General features: G+C 45.5%; 1 protein-coding gene across 2 annotated transcripts in view; it reads right to left on the reverse strand.

Annotated features, from left to right (window-relative positions):
• The window catches only part of LOC119462392 (membrane metallo-endopeptidase-like 1), a 258,366-nt gene that overhangs the window by 19,857 nt on the left and 222,113 nt on the right, over nucleotides 1-16,396 (reverse strand). Inside the window, exon 3 of one of the 2 annotated variants that reach the window (XM_049671870.1) lies at nucleotides 6,686-6,753. The exons of the other annotated variant lie outside the window; for it this stretch is intronic. The gene's annotated coding sequence lies outside the window, so the exon portion shown is untranslated. The remainder of the gene's footprint in view (nucleotides 1-6,685; nucleotides 6,754-16,396) is intronic. 2 annotated transcript variants of the gene reach the window in all.

The raw sequence follows: 16,396 nt of genomic DNA on the forward strand, positions 1-16,396 counted from the left end.
CCCCCCCTGGGCTCACTAACGCAGCAAAGCAACTAACTGAGCAACGCCGTTCGTACTTGTTGCTAGGCTTCTAATTTGTAGGCTCGTTGAAGGAAATATTTATCTGATACCAGCAGTACAAACCTTTCCTGCACCACCAAACAAACAGTACAGGCAATTTTCGGCACAAACGGAAATAAGGTACAGCTTTACTGCTGAGCACGACAAAGTGGTCCTAGCGACGAGTAGCCAACTATTCACGCAAGTTAACCCGGAACCACCCATAGGGAAGCAAATTTTGACAGAGTCCCATTGTAGAGCCCGAGTGGCCAACTGTTCGGTTTGGTGGAAAGTTTTGGTTGGTATGCAGGAAAGAAAAAAATAGCCGCGTATATCCGAGCTCCGTGCAAATTACGTGTAAGCGCGTAAGCGACTTGGAACTGTGTCAGTAGGCTACGGCAAGTAAGGAAAATGTATTGCACCTATTTTACATCAGTGTCATAAGTTCTTTCATTGTTTTCACACTGCTACATTCTGTAAGGGCGGCCCGTCGCCCATCTTTCTAACAATTTCAACTAGGGTTCCAAGTCAGTTTTGGCAGTGTATTCTTTTTGCAGCGAAGCTGCGTATTGCTAGGGTACTGTGCATTTTTGTAACGCGTCAACAAAAACTCACGTCTCTAATTTGGTGCAAAATGGCTTCATTCTATGCAAAAGCTTATACGTCTCATCACTTGGATATGCATTTTGTGTAGATTAGCTATCGATAAGCGCTATTTTCAAGATCAGTAGAGTCTCACGTAGATAATATAGGATTCTCAAAGAGCTGCCACTGTGCGACCTGCGTCGGCCATGTCTGCGCTCGCACCGCCCTCTCTTTGCGTTCCAAGCGCTTGCGTATCTAGTTTCCTTTCCTTGCGCTCTCTATTCTGTGTCACCTCTGTGTCGTGTGCTCAATAGCTTCGCTCGTCATCCACCTTCACAGAGTCCAATGGCTCATGATTTTTTTCAACTTGTTTTACATGAAGAGCAAACGTTCGTAACCATTCAGGGCAGTGGGGATAAATTCTTCGTTAGTCGTAAACCACACTTGTAAAGTTACGGTCGTTTGCATACGTAATTTACTGCAAAAGGAATATTAGTCCCCACACTTCGAACTTCGCATACATACATATAATACCAATAACTTGCCCTTGTACTTGCCTAAATATGAGCGAGATGCACCTAGGACACCGGAGAAACCAACTACGAGCGTCGTATTGCGCATTAAGATAGTTTTAAGAAGGAGTTTTGCGCAATTATTTGCAACGCTTCTAACTAGGCCACGAACGCGGAAATTTCTTCACACAATGTAAATGCCATAGCCCTCTTTTCCAGGAAGCATAAATCGAGCGAAAGCTACACTTATGAGCGGCAGCATGAAGCATAGCTGATAACGCCATAGGACAATCTGTAGCGCTTCGTTAAGAAATTATTTACAAAAACTGCATTTGATCCACGGGCATTCAACTTGCCACAGAGATTGGCCATAGTGCTCCACCAATGATTGCTAAATTTTATTTATGTGTCATCTGCAGTTCTGCCAGCGTAACGAGCTAAGTTCTGCACCACTCGTGAGCCACACTCATAATAGTTCAGAGCATTTGCATATGTAATGTATTGTCGAGCCCCCATTAACCCACCCACTTCGAACTTTCTCTGCATATTAACCATCACCTGGCCCTCACTGTCCCATACCATAAAGAAGGTGCCTCGTTTAGTCAACCGAGGACACCAGGGAACCTTATATCACGCACGAAAAAAAAAACGAAAAGACGAGAGCTCAGTAAATTTTATTAATGCTCCTGATTAAGCCACCGTGTAATATTTTGCGACAGATTGCACTTAAGATATACCCCTCATTTTTTTCTGAATAAAGTGTTTGTGTTACATAGACTTCTCACGGGACACTGGAAAACGTAGCTGATAAAAGCACCATGACACATTCGATGACTTGCTCAAGTTTTTTTTCATAAACTTATTTGAATCAACACGCATTCAATGTATCACAAAATCTTGCCGTGCCGTTCTCCCCATGTCCGCTTATTTGGCCTGGGTGACCATTGTATTTATGCCAGGGCAGCGATCTCACTTTGGTGCCACTCTAAAACACACTCATAACGCTCTCTAGTACTTGCATAGCTAATTGATAGCAGAAGGCTCATATAATCCAACTACTTAGAATTTTGCCTACATTTTACTCATAACGTTTCCTTTATTTCCTTGAAGTATAAACAAGGTGCCTTATATAGTTCGCCGAGGACACCGCAGAAACAAAATACGAAGCACGCATCACTCTTGAAAGTAACGAAATTATTCGTATTATTTGCAACAATTGTGGGGCACCATAACAAAAAGCTATTCCAAATTGTTCTATTCCAATTCTGCCATCAGCCATCCACGATTAGTCAAAAATTTTCGAGCTATCCCCACTTCACCGGTCGGTCCCGCGAAGTCACAAAAACCGCGAAAACTTCCCATCTGATATGGCGTGTACACACTGATTATGCATAATGGGCCCTGTCTGTTACGCGGCGTCACAAAACCACGAAATCTCACTCAATCAAAGTGACATGTACGTGTTAAAGATGCATTATTATGCTGAACGAAGCTGAATTTTTTTCTTCTGAATAGCCGGAGACTGCCCCGTTCCGAAAGGAATAGAACATGGCTGCCTATCGAACGCTCTTGCACTGGCTACTCGGAGCTACCGGGAGCATAGATTTATTTCCGTATGATAAAGAGTTTTGCGTGGCCGTATGGCGTTATCCAGGCCTTTCGGCACTTATGCGACATCGCTCAGCCAACTCTTCTTCCCAGCGGATTCGTTTTAGCCGCATTTTAAACTTCCGTTGCGAGCCGTCGGGGCGGCTCAGTCAGTTAAGGCGTTGCGCTGCTGAGCACAAGGTCGCTGAATCGAATCTCGGCCCCGGCGGCCGCATTTCGATGGAGGCGAAATGCAAAAACGCAAAAACGCCCGTGTACTTGCGTTGTAGTGCACGTTAAAGAACCCCAGGTGGTCAAAATTAATCCGGAGCCCTCCACAATGGCGTGCCTCATAATCAGAACTAGTTTTGGCCCGTAAAACCCCAGAAAGAAGAAACTTCCGTTGCACGTCGCCGCCAGTTCTGACCAGCAACGACAAGCTAAGTTAGGGGAAGCGGACCAATCGCAGACGCCGGCACCACCCTCCCCATCCGTTTATCTACTTTCCCTGCGCTGGCTCGGCCCCACCGAAACACTCTCTCCTTCAGTGTGCTCCTCACCTCTTGACAGCCAATCAGATCAGAAAAACCACTCAATGTAGGCAGTGCTATTCGCTCAGAAATCAAACAAAAGTGACCTCTTATAAACGAAGAGAGCGTATGATTCGGCTCTTCAAACAACGCTTTGCGCTACCGCTCTATGCTTGCGTCGGTGGTTACGTAAATTCGAGGTCAGGAGATGGGAATAAAAGCAGTTTGGAATAGTTTTACGTTATACGGCTCCTAACTACGGTAAGAATCTTAAACTACTGGCACACATTGCACGTACCATAACCCCTCTTTTCACAAAATCGTCTTTAGCGAAAGGAGTCTTTAATTATTTTGGTCATAAATTAGCTTGCTGGAGACAGTAATGTCTAGGAGAACAATAGAGACGCCCATATTACAAGATGATTACATAAAGAACTGCCAGCGCTCTCCACCACACTCAATGTACCGTAAAGCAAAGAAATAGACCTATCGCTGCATATTTACAAATTGATTGGGTAGAATACTAAATAAGAAACAAGCCTTCCAGTTATAAAATGCTTTCGTATTTCTGTCCCTGTGAGGGTGGCTTTGCTGAAGGTTTCGATATTATTCCACATAATCATGACTGATAGTATATCATATTTTAGCCGTGGTATGGCAGTCTTGCATGAGTGCGATACCAGCTATAGCTATCCCGAACGTGTCAATACAATCAACTCTGTTCATGGGCGGCTATGGCATCCTACAACGGAGCACAGACTCGCGGATGCCGCATTTTGAAGGTGTCTAGGGCAACAATGCTGGTGAACAGCACTGTGTACAATAAAACATGCCAGGTTGTTGAAGTTATTGCACATTCTGCGACATTAGCCCTTCTGGCCCCTTGGTTGCTCTCAATCAATTACACTATCAATCAAACGAAATCAGTTAACGCGGTTGCTACGTTGTGTACGCTTTCGTCAACATTGAAGATCGCATAGAAAACGCCATGAATTTCTCGGTCGACAGGAGTTGAACAACGTTAATCACTTTTATTAGATTACGCTGCACTACAGTGCGCGCAGTACAGCGATACCTATGAGAGGTTACCTATTTATCGAATAGTCCCTGAACCTTTGAGTAACCTAGCCTCTACATGTGCGCGAAGTAATGCGTGATGCAAACAACAAATGGCAAATCTCAAAATTTACCCGGTAATTATACGACAAAATAGTGACAATGAACATACTGCGGATAACCGTCAGCGTAGCTGACAATTTACCGTCACGCCTACAATTTTTATCTCCGTTCAAACTTCTGGTACCTTAATCTTAATGGTGTCACTGGTGTACATTGAAATCAGCATATAAATAACCTCTCACTCTGATATAGTCAACGACAAATTTGTCTCTGCTAACATAATTTGATCCATGAACAGTGCAGGTCGTGAGATTAAATGCGCTGTCTATGTAGCTCTCATCTAAATTCTCCCAAATTACATGGGTCCCAGTGCCCTAAACCAGCCCAGCTACAAAAGATAAAGATTGTACGGCTTGTCTCTACATTGGCATGGGATGAGTACTGCTGCGTCAGTTTACTTTGACTCGAGCCTAATTTCCCAATTACCCCGCCTTGCACATAGAGCTGCATATGGCAGACCTATGCACTTTTAGTTAAACATTATACTTGCGCTGAAATATATAGCAATGCCATTTCTGAGGACCACCAATATGCAAACTTGCCTTGTGCAGTACAAGAGCTATTCCATTGAAAATCTTAATTTGAGCCAAATATTTTTAATTTTCTTGTATCATATTTGCAAGCTGGGAGAATTATTGCCAGCAGTGTATAAATATTTTATAACTTGTAGAAGCGTGTAGCTGAACAAACATTGCCCCAGTCTCATTTAAAGATGGCCGCCCCACTTGACACATGCACCAAATAAGGACAAATTCTGTCATGAAATTTTTCGAGTAAGACCAATTGAAATTCACCGAAGACTGAAAGTCAAGTACAGTAATGAATTTTTCGCATACCAGCAGGTGTACGAAGTGAGTATAAAATTCACAATAGTGTTACAGTCGTAACCCAAGTCAACTACATCGATTTACGACGCCAAAGCATGTCATCTGCATGCTTCTGCCATGTACCATATATTTTTTTACGCTACTAGCAACACTAATCAACTTACAGGTCAGTGGCACATACTCTAAAATTTTATAACAAATTTAAGGCTCTTATTTGGCTGACCTTTGTAAACAGTCACTTTAAAGCATGTGCCTTTTTCTAGAAACCCTGCACATAAATATAGTGCGAAAATTATCTGTTAAGGCGAGGTCAGCTGCTGCAGTGATTTCGCGGCACGTTTCCCGACCATTTGCTTGGGCGGACACGGTGGTGGAAAGTGCGACGATACGAGCAATCGTCGAATCAACTCACCCACCTAATCACCTCATCACACTCCTTTGGGTCCCTGCAGACAACGAACACCCAGGAAACACAGCCGCTCACACCCAGGCCCGATCACTCGTCAACCGGGCTGAAAGCGACCCGCCTTCGTCTCGCATTGCCAGCGATCGACTCCTCAGCTACCACGACCTCACCCTGTTTTACAGAAACTTCCGCCTAATCTACCTCCCACAGCATAAATCTCTTCCCATAAGTGACCAGATTTTGTGGCGCAGACTTCAAACGGCCACAGTCACGACCCCTTTCCTTCTGTCCATTATTACCCACGGTGAAACCTCTCCTCACTGCCACTTGTGATGTGATGCAGATAGAAGGTGGCTTCGACCTGGGCGAACCAAACCTGCGGGTTCTTGAGCCAGAACGTGGGCAGGTGGAGCTGGAGAGCTGTGACGTCTCGCGGGCGTGAGGTAGCGTCAGGCGGAATGTTGTCTGAGGGCGGTAGGTTACTGCGGTGGGTCATCTCTGACCACTGCCGGGAACCGAGGGGTCACAGCGGAGCGCCAGAACAAGAGTATAAGCCTAGCAGGTTTCTAGAACATAACTGCTCGTGTCGTGCTTGCCCATAGAGCAAGCGCCTATTTATTTTAAACTTTATTTTAATCTTTCACAGGCGGCACCAAGGCACCGGCCGAGAGCGACGACCTCAGACTGCCCGCGTTGCGGCTTCGGTGGGCGCTGCAACATTTAGGTTTAGGCACTTATATTACAATTAAGGAAGAAGATTGCTAACATTTCATCCATATTTTCGAAGAGTAGGCAAACCTGTCCGCTTTTTCACCGTACCTGTGCTTAACCAATAATTACCTTAATGTCACTGTATTTCCCGTTGTCCCTCATTGGCACTTCTGTTTTGGGGAAATTTGTGGATGACAACTGATTACTGCAGCGCCTTTAAAATGTTTTAAAATCCTGTACAAGCTTTAGTACGATGATTCTGAATGCATGAATAAATCAGATACACGGATGAAAATATTCCACAATTACCGATTGCCCCGTCTGCTCTCGTTGGTTCTCAGGACTTGGGAACAGGTACTCTTGTTCACGGACAACACCTGCATGGAGAGCAAGCGTGCTTTTCGAACGAGCAGAAATAAAATTCAGATTAAAACATCGCTACCACATTGGACAAAACAAAGAAGGAGCCCACCTACAGATACCCTAACTATGAACTGTATAGCCATGTGGTAGCGCTGTTTTTATCTGATCATGAACAAACTATCCGGACATCTGATCCTCGCTAGAAAAATATATTCAGTCACAAGTCCAACAGTGCAAGCAGCCACGCATTAGGAGGGGAACAGCAATCTTTATGGCACATTGAATTTAACTTGACTGACTATTTGCGCGGCTTCCAAGTGAAATAGAAAGGAAAACGCATACATCTTCACTTTTCTGATAAAAACAAAAGACTTGCTCCGCAATTTATTAAGCTTCGTATGCCGATTCTGCATATTCTATATCTAGCGCACTCACAGACATTAAAAAAATCACGCAGCAACTCCTCTGGGAGTTGTCTAAGTGTGCGTAAGCATTGTAGCACTTACTCATCCCCAGCAAACCGGTGTCATTATCAGTGTTATGACACTTCATCCGGCCAGTACAAACGATTAAAGTCCATATATAGTAAAAGTACCGCCATCTACTCTTTCCACGCATCACCAATTAAACGCATCGCCAATAAACACAAAGGCATGAAAGAGGCTAGCATCCTCCGCCTCATCCAATCATTCGTATTCAGCCAGATCACGTATGCGGCAGCCTATCACCGATGGTTCGTCGCAGAAAAGGCAAAACTCAACAGCCTCATTAGGTCAATACATAAACAAGCACTAGGATTGCCGCAACACGCCAGCACAGACCTCCTTCTCAAACTGGGATTACACAATACCCTCGAGGAGCTTATCGAGGCACAACAAATATCACAATACGAGCGATTGGCCAAGACTAAGCCAGGCCGCCAGATACTACTCAAAAATCTCGGCATCTCTTACCACACCCAACACGGCGTCAAACATGACATACCACGCAATATCCGAACTAAACTCACAGTTCCACCGATACCCAAGAACATGCACCCCGAACACAACGAGGGCAGACGCGTCAGTAGAGCCAAAGCTATGACTAAGATTTTTGGTCACAACGAGGAAGCGGTCTTTGTCGATGCAGCAGGCCATCTCAAGTACCGAACTCAAGATCCAGTCCACGGCCATCCAGAGGGCCCGTGAAAAGGGGGACAGGCTTGGCCTCCGCTAGATTTCCACATGGAGCAGCCAGCGGGCGAGCCGAGGGCCCAGCGGGTCTCCACCGGCTTAGTCCTCAAGACCTCTAAAAAGTTCATTGTTCGCTGTCTGTCTGTCGTCTGTCTTGTCCTGTCTGTCGTCTTCTGTCTGTCTGTACCTGTCTGTCTGTCTGTCTGTCTTCGTCTTCTGTCTGTCTGTCTGTCTGTCCGGTCGGTCTGTCGGCTGTCTGTCTGTCTCTGTCTGTCTGTCTGTCTGTCTGTCTGTCTGTCTGTCTGTCTGTCTGTCTGTCTCTGTCTGTCTGTCTGTCTGTCTGTCTGTCTGTCTGTCTGTCTGTCTGTCTGTCTGTCTGTCTGTCTGTCTGTCTGTCTGTCTGTCTGTCTGTCTGTCTGTCTGTCTGTCTGTCTGTCTGTCTGTCTGTCTGTCTGTCTGTCTGTCTGTCTGTCTGTCTGTCTGTCTGTCTGTCTGTCTGTCTGTCTGTCTGTCTGTCTGTCTGTCTGTCTGTCTGTCTGTCTGTCTGTCTGTCTGTCTGTCTGTCTCTGTCTGTCTGTCCGTCTGTCGTCCGTCCGTCCGCCCGTCCGTCCGTCCGTCGTCGTCCGTCCGTCCGTCCGTCCGTCCGTCCGTCCGTCCGTCCGTCCGTCCGTCCGTCCGTCCGTCCGTCCGTCCGTCCGTCCGTCCGTCCGTCCGTCTGTCTGTCTGTCTGTCTGTCTGTCTGTCTGTCTGTCTGTCTGTCTGTCTGTCTGTCTGTCTGTCTGTCTGTCTGTCTGTCTGTCTGTCTGTCTGTCTGGGATTTTAGGTGCCAGGGCCACGATATAATTATGAGGCACGCCGTAATGGGGGACTTCGGATTAATTTTTATGACCTGGGGTCCTTTAACGTGCACCTAAATCAAAATAAACGGGTGTTTTTGCATTTTGTTGCCCCATCGAAATGCGGCCGCCTTGGCAGGGTGGTCTGAGCCCAGGTTTCTTTATCAGCTCAGTTCGCCTCAAAGTTTCTATATGTTCCGCTTTTAAATATTCCAGTGAAATTAAACCCCGCGCATTCGCAACAAAGCGCCAGTAAGTACTTGTAAACAGAGGAAAATGTCTTGGCTATTGTACACCCACTCACATGTAAGTAAGCGCGAACTCTCGGTTGCGCATAGCGCCAGATTGTTCGACGAGCACAGTTGTTCACTTTTCGTTATAGCGTGAGCAGTATCTTATCAGCAGATGAAAACAATGAAATCGTTGTTGCAAGGGCCACTTTCTTGGAATGACTTCCTTTAAAGACAAAGAAAAGGAAACGGAGCTGTTCCCTGCGCTTCAAGAGCTGAATTCTCAATGGTTTCTGTTTGTAAGAACTGTTTCTAATTAGTCGGCGGTCATAGCTATTGATATGTTTACTGTTCTTATTGGACTGTACTTGTTCTTACGAACTTTAGTAGCCTAAGAACCGTTTGTGAATACGGGGCCAGATTTCTCGTCAAAGCAATGCCATTTCTTGGTGAGCGGGATCGTGGTTTGGGCTTCGTGAGATACGCTTGAAGGCCTTCAAAAATCATTGGAACGGCGTTAGGCTTCAGCGTCGGTTTTTCACGCCCCAGGGACACGGCGTCACCGTTGATATCGAAATTGTAGGAGTGATGATGTCCTAGGCATCTAACTGTTTTTCGAACAGACGCCTATACTTCGATTCAACATTAAAAATCGCCACCAACCTGCCGCGGTATGGCCCCCTTCTATTTCTCGTGCTGCTCCTTGTCACTCGGTAAACAAAACAACAACACCTTTTCGGTCGTTCCCTAGTCGCCGGAATGCCACCCCAGAACGCAAAACGTCTTCGGCATCGCCGTCCCACCCTGTCACTTCAGCTGAACACTCCATAACTTGAAAAATAGCGCAGCCTATGCACAGAGCGCACCATATCAATTAGCTCATTTCGCACCCTGCAAGCATTTCGGGGTTTCGATACGCGAAAGATGTCCTCTGTGGCATGATGACGCCGCGTCGCGGCACCGTTAGGAGCGTGTGAACCTCGCCCATAGCGTGACGGCGGAGTTATTAGACCAGAAAATATGGAGGAATGAAAAAGTTCACGCAGAAACTTCACTGGCCTTGTTCAAGTAGGCGTAATAATAGTGCCACTTGCTCATCTCCACGCAGCGCGGTGTCATTATCAACGTTATCAAACTTGATCGGACCAGCATAAGCACTTACTATACTTTATCGGTCGTTATCAACCTTATCGGACTAGATCCAACCCTTATCAGCCCTTATCGGTTGTTATCACCCTTGTCGGTCTCGATCAGACCCTTATCATCGGTCCTTATGAACGTGCGAAAGTGGATGTCCAACGAAGCGTTTGCAAAACCACCACTACAACTGTTGAGGAGATATGTAATGCTTTTTGACGGTTCGGATGCTTGTTTTGAGCTTGTTCTTTATTGAAACGTGTGCTGTTCTGTGTGTTGTATGGCTGATTTCAATGAATGTATGCACTGTTCGCTTCACTGTAGCCTCAGCCTTACGGGGGTATGAGCCACTGCATTATTTGCTTGCTTACAGGGGTGTGAGCCATTTCATTCTTACGTGACGGACAAGTTTCTCGTTGGGTAGGCATAAAAATGCTTACGCGTTTAAAAGTTTGGAGAGAGCATTAAGTCACGCAGTCAGCCTTGTCAAGCCCAGCCTTGACCCCAGTCCCTTTTCTCAGTGTTGGCCCAACACGCTACCTCTTGCCTCGAGATCACGGAACAAGAATCGAGATTTGCCGAGACGGTTGGTTTCGAAGGGGTATGCAGGAAGGAAAATTCAAATGAGTATCGAAAAAAATCAACCGGGACTACTGAAAACTACCGCTCGCTCTCACGTATCCTCCGTGCTCTGATGTTTTCAGCATGTGTTGGGACGACACTCTTGGCTTCAATCGCGTTTCGCGATGCTCCCTCGTAACTTTTTCCTTCCTCCATGCCAGAAAACATGGAAAGACTGATAAAACTAGAGGTAGCGACAATGCTTCTCGCCCGGCCTCTCCTTCTCTCGGTCTCCTCGCCGCTCGCGCTTTCCCTCATCGCTCGGCCTCGCAGTTTGCGAGGGCGAGCTTTATTTGAGTGTTACGTCGTCCATGACCACTGTACCTGCAAGCAAAAACACTCTCGCGGCTTGCACAGATAAAACAGACCAACCCGTTTCGCGAGTTATTTCTGTTGCATTTGTAAAGGCGTTTATTGCACGCAAGCGTAAGGCTGACCGTCTGATCAGTTCAAGGAACCGCGAGCGCGAGCGGCGTAGTCCGAGCGATGCGCTGGAGAGCCTGCCCCACTAGACAGCGCTGGTAAGGATGCACCACTGCATCGTCCCTCTTCTTCACTACACATTGATCAGTCTTGATTTAGCTATCTAAAGACAATTGCCCGGAGAGAAAAGGCTGTGATAAAGTCAAGGCTGTGCGTTTGCGTATGTGTAGCACTGGTGTTGTATTTAACCGGTATTTAATCAGCATTGTTACATCCTAATGGGAGTCATTTCAAACTGGATTATTCAGCCAAAGTGAGAAAGTATGAAGGAAAGCCTTAATGTTCATTCCTATCTGGTATTCGCAAACAGACTCTATTCTTACATGTTTATGCTCGCTTGAATTGCCTGCAATCAAAAGGTGAAAGCTGAAAGAACTGATTCTTCTTCCTGCTGTCGAAAGGCTGCTTCTATGTCAATATAATCATTAATTTAGACAGTGTCAGGATATGCTTATAAATACACATTCGTTTTTGTTTCTCCTTCTTGTGTTTCTTCGGTTTATTGCTTGTCAGCCAGCATTTACTTGGCATGTTCAGTAAACTTTTGGTTGTTGGACCTGGCAGCGAAGTTTGGTGAATCAGAAAATATATATATATATATATATATATATATATCTCCGAGCCCCGTACCTAACACTTTCGTTATGTATACCATTGAACTTGAAGACGTGATGGCAACAGTCAGTAAGACGTCAACTTCTAAAGTCTCCGGACTAGATGGTATTTCTATTCGAATGATTAAGGAGAATATAGAAATATTGGCCAGTTCTATGCCACTTGTTTAAACACTCCGTCAACTGCTCTAAATATCCGTCTCAGCTAAGATTGCTAAGGGCTCCCTATCTTCAAAGATGTAGACCATAATGACCCTTGTAATTAGAATCCAATATGCGCGCTCAGTACCATTCATACTATATTTGAAAAAATTCTAACCCATCGGTTCCACAAATTTATTGACAAGTATCAGGTTATGTGCCGACCGCAACATGGCTTTCGTCCGAATCATTCAACTTCGTCAGCAGTGGTAACGTTAACTCAAATAATTATTGTAGCTTTGCAAAATAATAGACTTGTGTGTGTCATATTCCTGAACCTAAAGAAGCCTTGGATGCTGTTGATCACAACATACTTCTACATAAACTTAAGCATGATGGTTTTCGCGGTAGTTCATTAGATCTTCTTATTGGCTACCTTCGTGAATGAGTGCAAGTAGTCAGAATGAACAATGTTCCATCATCACCTAAGAATATGCGCGCTGGTGTCCCTCATGAATCAGCACTTGGCCCACTTTTATATTCATTATATATTAACGACGTCCCACTTATTTTTGGTACAAGTGAAGTTCTTATGTACCCCGATGACATTTGTACTGTAGTAATAGCTGATAACATTTGTGATCTGCAAACTAAAGCAAACGAAAAGTTCAAAAAAGCAATGGTATGGTTTTTAATGAACAAACTTACGCTTAACGTTAAAAAGACTAAATATGTAGTATTTCGAACGCGTAGCAATATCTTCCCTGCTAAATCATTACATTTACAAATAAACGATTTTCCATTAGACGAAGTCTGCTCATTTCAGTATCTTGGCGTGATTTTAGATAGCAATCTGCACTGACAAGAACAAATAAGCACAGTTTGTACAGAGATCGCATCGGGATGCTACGAACTCTCACAAGCACGTCATCATCTCGATACTAACACCGTGTGTATTTTATATTTTGCACTCATAAATTGCCATATCACATACCGTAATGAATCATGGGGTGCGACATACAAAAGTTATCTTGAACCTGTACGCAAACTTCAGAAACGAGCCCTGAGAATAATTACCCATTCATGCTACGATGAACCTAGTCTGCCTTTCTTTAATAGATTGAATGTTTTGCCGTATGATATGATAAACGAATTAAAATAACCACGTGTGTTTTCAATATAGTTAAAGCAACCTGCTTTTTATATTTTTATATTTACACATCCTAATCCTCTCTTGCATTCAAAAATCAATCGTACGGAAATTTTAATCTTCCTCCAACTAATAATATTTCCGGACAACGTTTGCCACAGTTTTCAGGACCTAAAATTTGTAACAAACTACTAGCAGAAATAAAACAAGCCAATAATTTTGCATCCGTGCTTTAAAAATGCTTGCTTAGCCTGAATAACACATTTCAATGTGAACAATCATGATGTGCTTTTTCGTGTTAGTAAGTCGCTGAAACCTGCTAAAAACATCATTCATAACTAGTGTTTTGATTTTGTCGAGATTAATAATGTATATTTTGTACCTTCCTAATAATACAGGAACGTGCCTGTAATCCTCTTGTTAACTAGTCTTTTATATGTTTACTTGGAATACTGTAACATGCTTTTCAGTAATTCGCATTTCCTATTGTACGCTCATCTAATTTCATGGTGTGCGATAAATATGTATGCACGGTATGCACAGTATGCACGTTATGTATCTTACTTATTTTGTACTGGTGTCACAGACCCCGTGAACGAGGCGCAGACGCCGGACGAAATTCCAAAGCCGATTTATCGGCTTCCGAAAATGATCCCACGAAATCAAGGACAATTAAGAATGGGCCCTCTGGTGCGCCAGCGAACGCCGGTTGCTGTCTAAAGACCGAGTCAGAGCCCAGAGTTGTCAAAACACAAACAATATTCTTCACACAAGCAGTTACACACACACTTGCACACTTAGGCTATGACACAACACAATACAATTCAGATGGGTATCAACAAACCAAGAAAACAATTCCCGACAAGCACAGAGTCCAACACGGTAAATTAGAAACATGAATAGGACCACTAAGTGTCCACTCGTATTCACCGTGCTGGTCCTGGAGTCAGACGATCTCGGCGTAGCCTGGGGGCAAATCTCGAAGAAGGAACTTCTTCTGGAAATGCAGACGCTGGATGAACTCGCGACTAGCTTGCGGGGATCCCCTTCTTCCGCGAAGGGGATTAAGTACATCAATTCACCGGTACGGACTGAACTCCCTACTGACGATTCTCGCACGGCGGTTATATAGCTTCCACAGGCGTTCTCGAACTTTCCTATCGGAGTCGTGATCTCGTAGCATGGCCAAAGCCTGGGAAGCTTCTATTCTTTTCTCGCACCTTCGACCACCGCCGTCGTGCGTCGTCGAGGGGGGTGATGACTCATGCTGTTGGCGCACGTTCGTGCTGTAGTTATCTCCCTCGACTCGCCGGGTGAGAAGGTGTCTCGGCGCGCGCGTGTGCTCCCTCTCTCTCTCTCCGGTTAACGTCGTTTCGTCGATGCTCTTCTAGACGTCTAGGCGCCGTTGTTCTCGTTGTGGTTTGAAGCGTATGCGCTCTCCCCTCTGTTGAAGTGCCGCCGCGGGGCCGGCGTGTCTTTCGCTGGCTTGCGTGACAAGCGGCGCGCGCTTGGATTACACGCTCTTTTGTGACAACTTGTATTGTTGTATTTATTTTTATTGAACCCGCAACTAGCTTTTGGCTACGGGTTGAACCATTTTTGGTATTTCTGTGTGTTCTACGTCTGCAAATAAAGAATTGAATAAAGAATTGAATCTCTGTTTTCTTGTTCTTCCTATGTGTTCTCTGGTGCCGTTTGCAGCCAGGCTATTTATTTTTTAGGCTGCAACAAGTAACTTTTGCAGCTTTTATTATGCTTCTGCGTGCTTCAATAATTTTTATTAGGGCAATGTTGCAAGAGCGTATAATGCAAGCCGTAAGAACAGGGTACGGTAACTTCCAACTAATTAAAAGATTTATTGTGAAAATGCAGTGAATGGTAAAGGTCACCAGAAAGTAGTACAGCAAGAAAGGCTGATAAAATTCAGTGCTGATGAAACCAAACATAATAAAAAAGGAAGAAGAGAAAGTACAAGTAAATATACAAGTCCAGGGGAAAAATTATTCATTGTGATCACCAACTGATTTTTATAATGACATGCAACCGTAAGAATGTGCTTGCATGAGCAACCTGTCCGTATGTCTATTGGAAAAAGAACCATGTTTCTTTAAATGGGCTGGCAAGCACGATTGCAGATTTGCAATGATTGTCTTTTTGCCAAGCACCATCAAGCGCCAATTTTTGCTGGCTTTCTTCTGTACTTCTTTGCTTCTGTACTGTTCGTACTTCATGCAATGCACCCTTGCCACATTTCTGTGTGTGTGTGTGTGTGTGTGTGTGTGTTGTGTGTTGGTTGTGTGTTGTGTGGTGGTGTGTGTGTGTGTGTGGTGTGTGTGTGTGTGTGTGTGTGGTGTGTGTGTGTGTGTGTGTGTGTGTGTGTGGTGTGGTTTGTGTGTGTGTGTGGTGTGTGTGTGTGGGGTGTGTGTGTGTGTGTTGCGTGCGTGGCGTGCGTGCGTGCGTGCGTGTAGTGGGTGTGTGGTGTGTGTTGCGGTGCGTGCGTGCGTGCGTGCGTGCGTGTGCGTGTGTGTGTGTGGTGTGTGTGTGTGTGGTGTGTGTGTGTGTGGTGTGTGTGTGTGTGTGCTGTAGTGTGTGTGTGTGTGGGTGTGTGTGTGTGTGTGTGTGTGTGTGTGTGTGGTGTGTGTGTGATGTGTGTGTGTGTGTGTGGTGTGTGTGTGTGTGTGTGTGTGTGTGGGTGTGTGTGTGTGTTTGTGTGTGTGTGTGTGTGTGGTGTGTGTGTGTGGGTGTGTGTGTGTGTGTGTGTGTGTGTGTGTGTGTGTGTGTGTGTGTGTGTGTGTGTGTGTGTGTGTGTGTGTGTGGTGTGTGTGTGTGTGTGTGCGTGCGTGCGTGCGTGCGTGCGTGCGTGCGTGCGTGCTGCGTGCGTGCGTGCGTGCGTGCGTGCGTGCGTGCTGCGTGCGTGCGTGCGTGCGTGCGTGCGTGCGGCGTGCGTGCGTGCGTGCGTGCGTGCGTGCGTGCGTGGCGGTGGTGCGTGCGTGCGTGCGTGCGTGCGTGCGTGCGTGCGTGCGTGTGTGTTGTGTGTGTGTGTGTGTGTGTGTGTGTGTTGTGTGTGTGGTTGTGTGTGTGTGTGGTGTGTGTGTGTGTGTGTGTGTGTGTGTGTGTGTGTGTGTGTTAGGCATAGATCTGGATGTGAAATACGGCCTTGCGCGGGCCATCATTCTTCTCCTGTGCAGCGTCATGAATTCGTAAACTACAGCGCAACAGACAAGAATGAAGTGAACACACAGAGGGCTTAGTTTTTGTCCGTTGTCTATCTCT

Source organism: Dermacentor silvarum, chromosome 8 (genome assembly GCF_013339745.2).
Source record: "Dermacentor silvarum isolate Dsil-2018 chromosome 8, BIME_Dsil_1.4, whole genome shotgun sequence".
Classification (NCBI taxonomy): Eukaryota; Metazoa; Arthropoda; class Arachnida; order Ixodida; family Ixodidae; genus Dermacentor; species Dermacentor silvarum.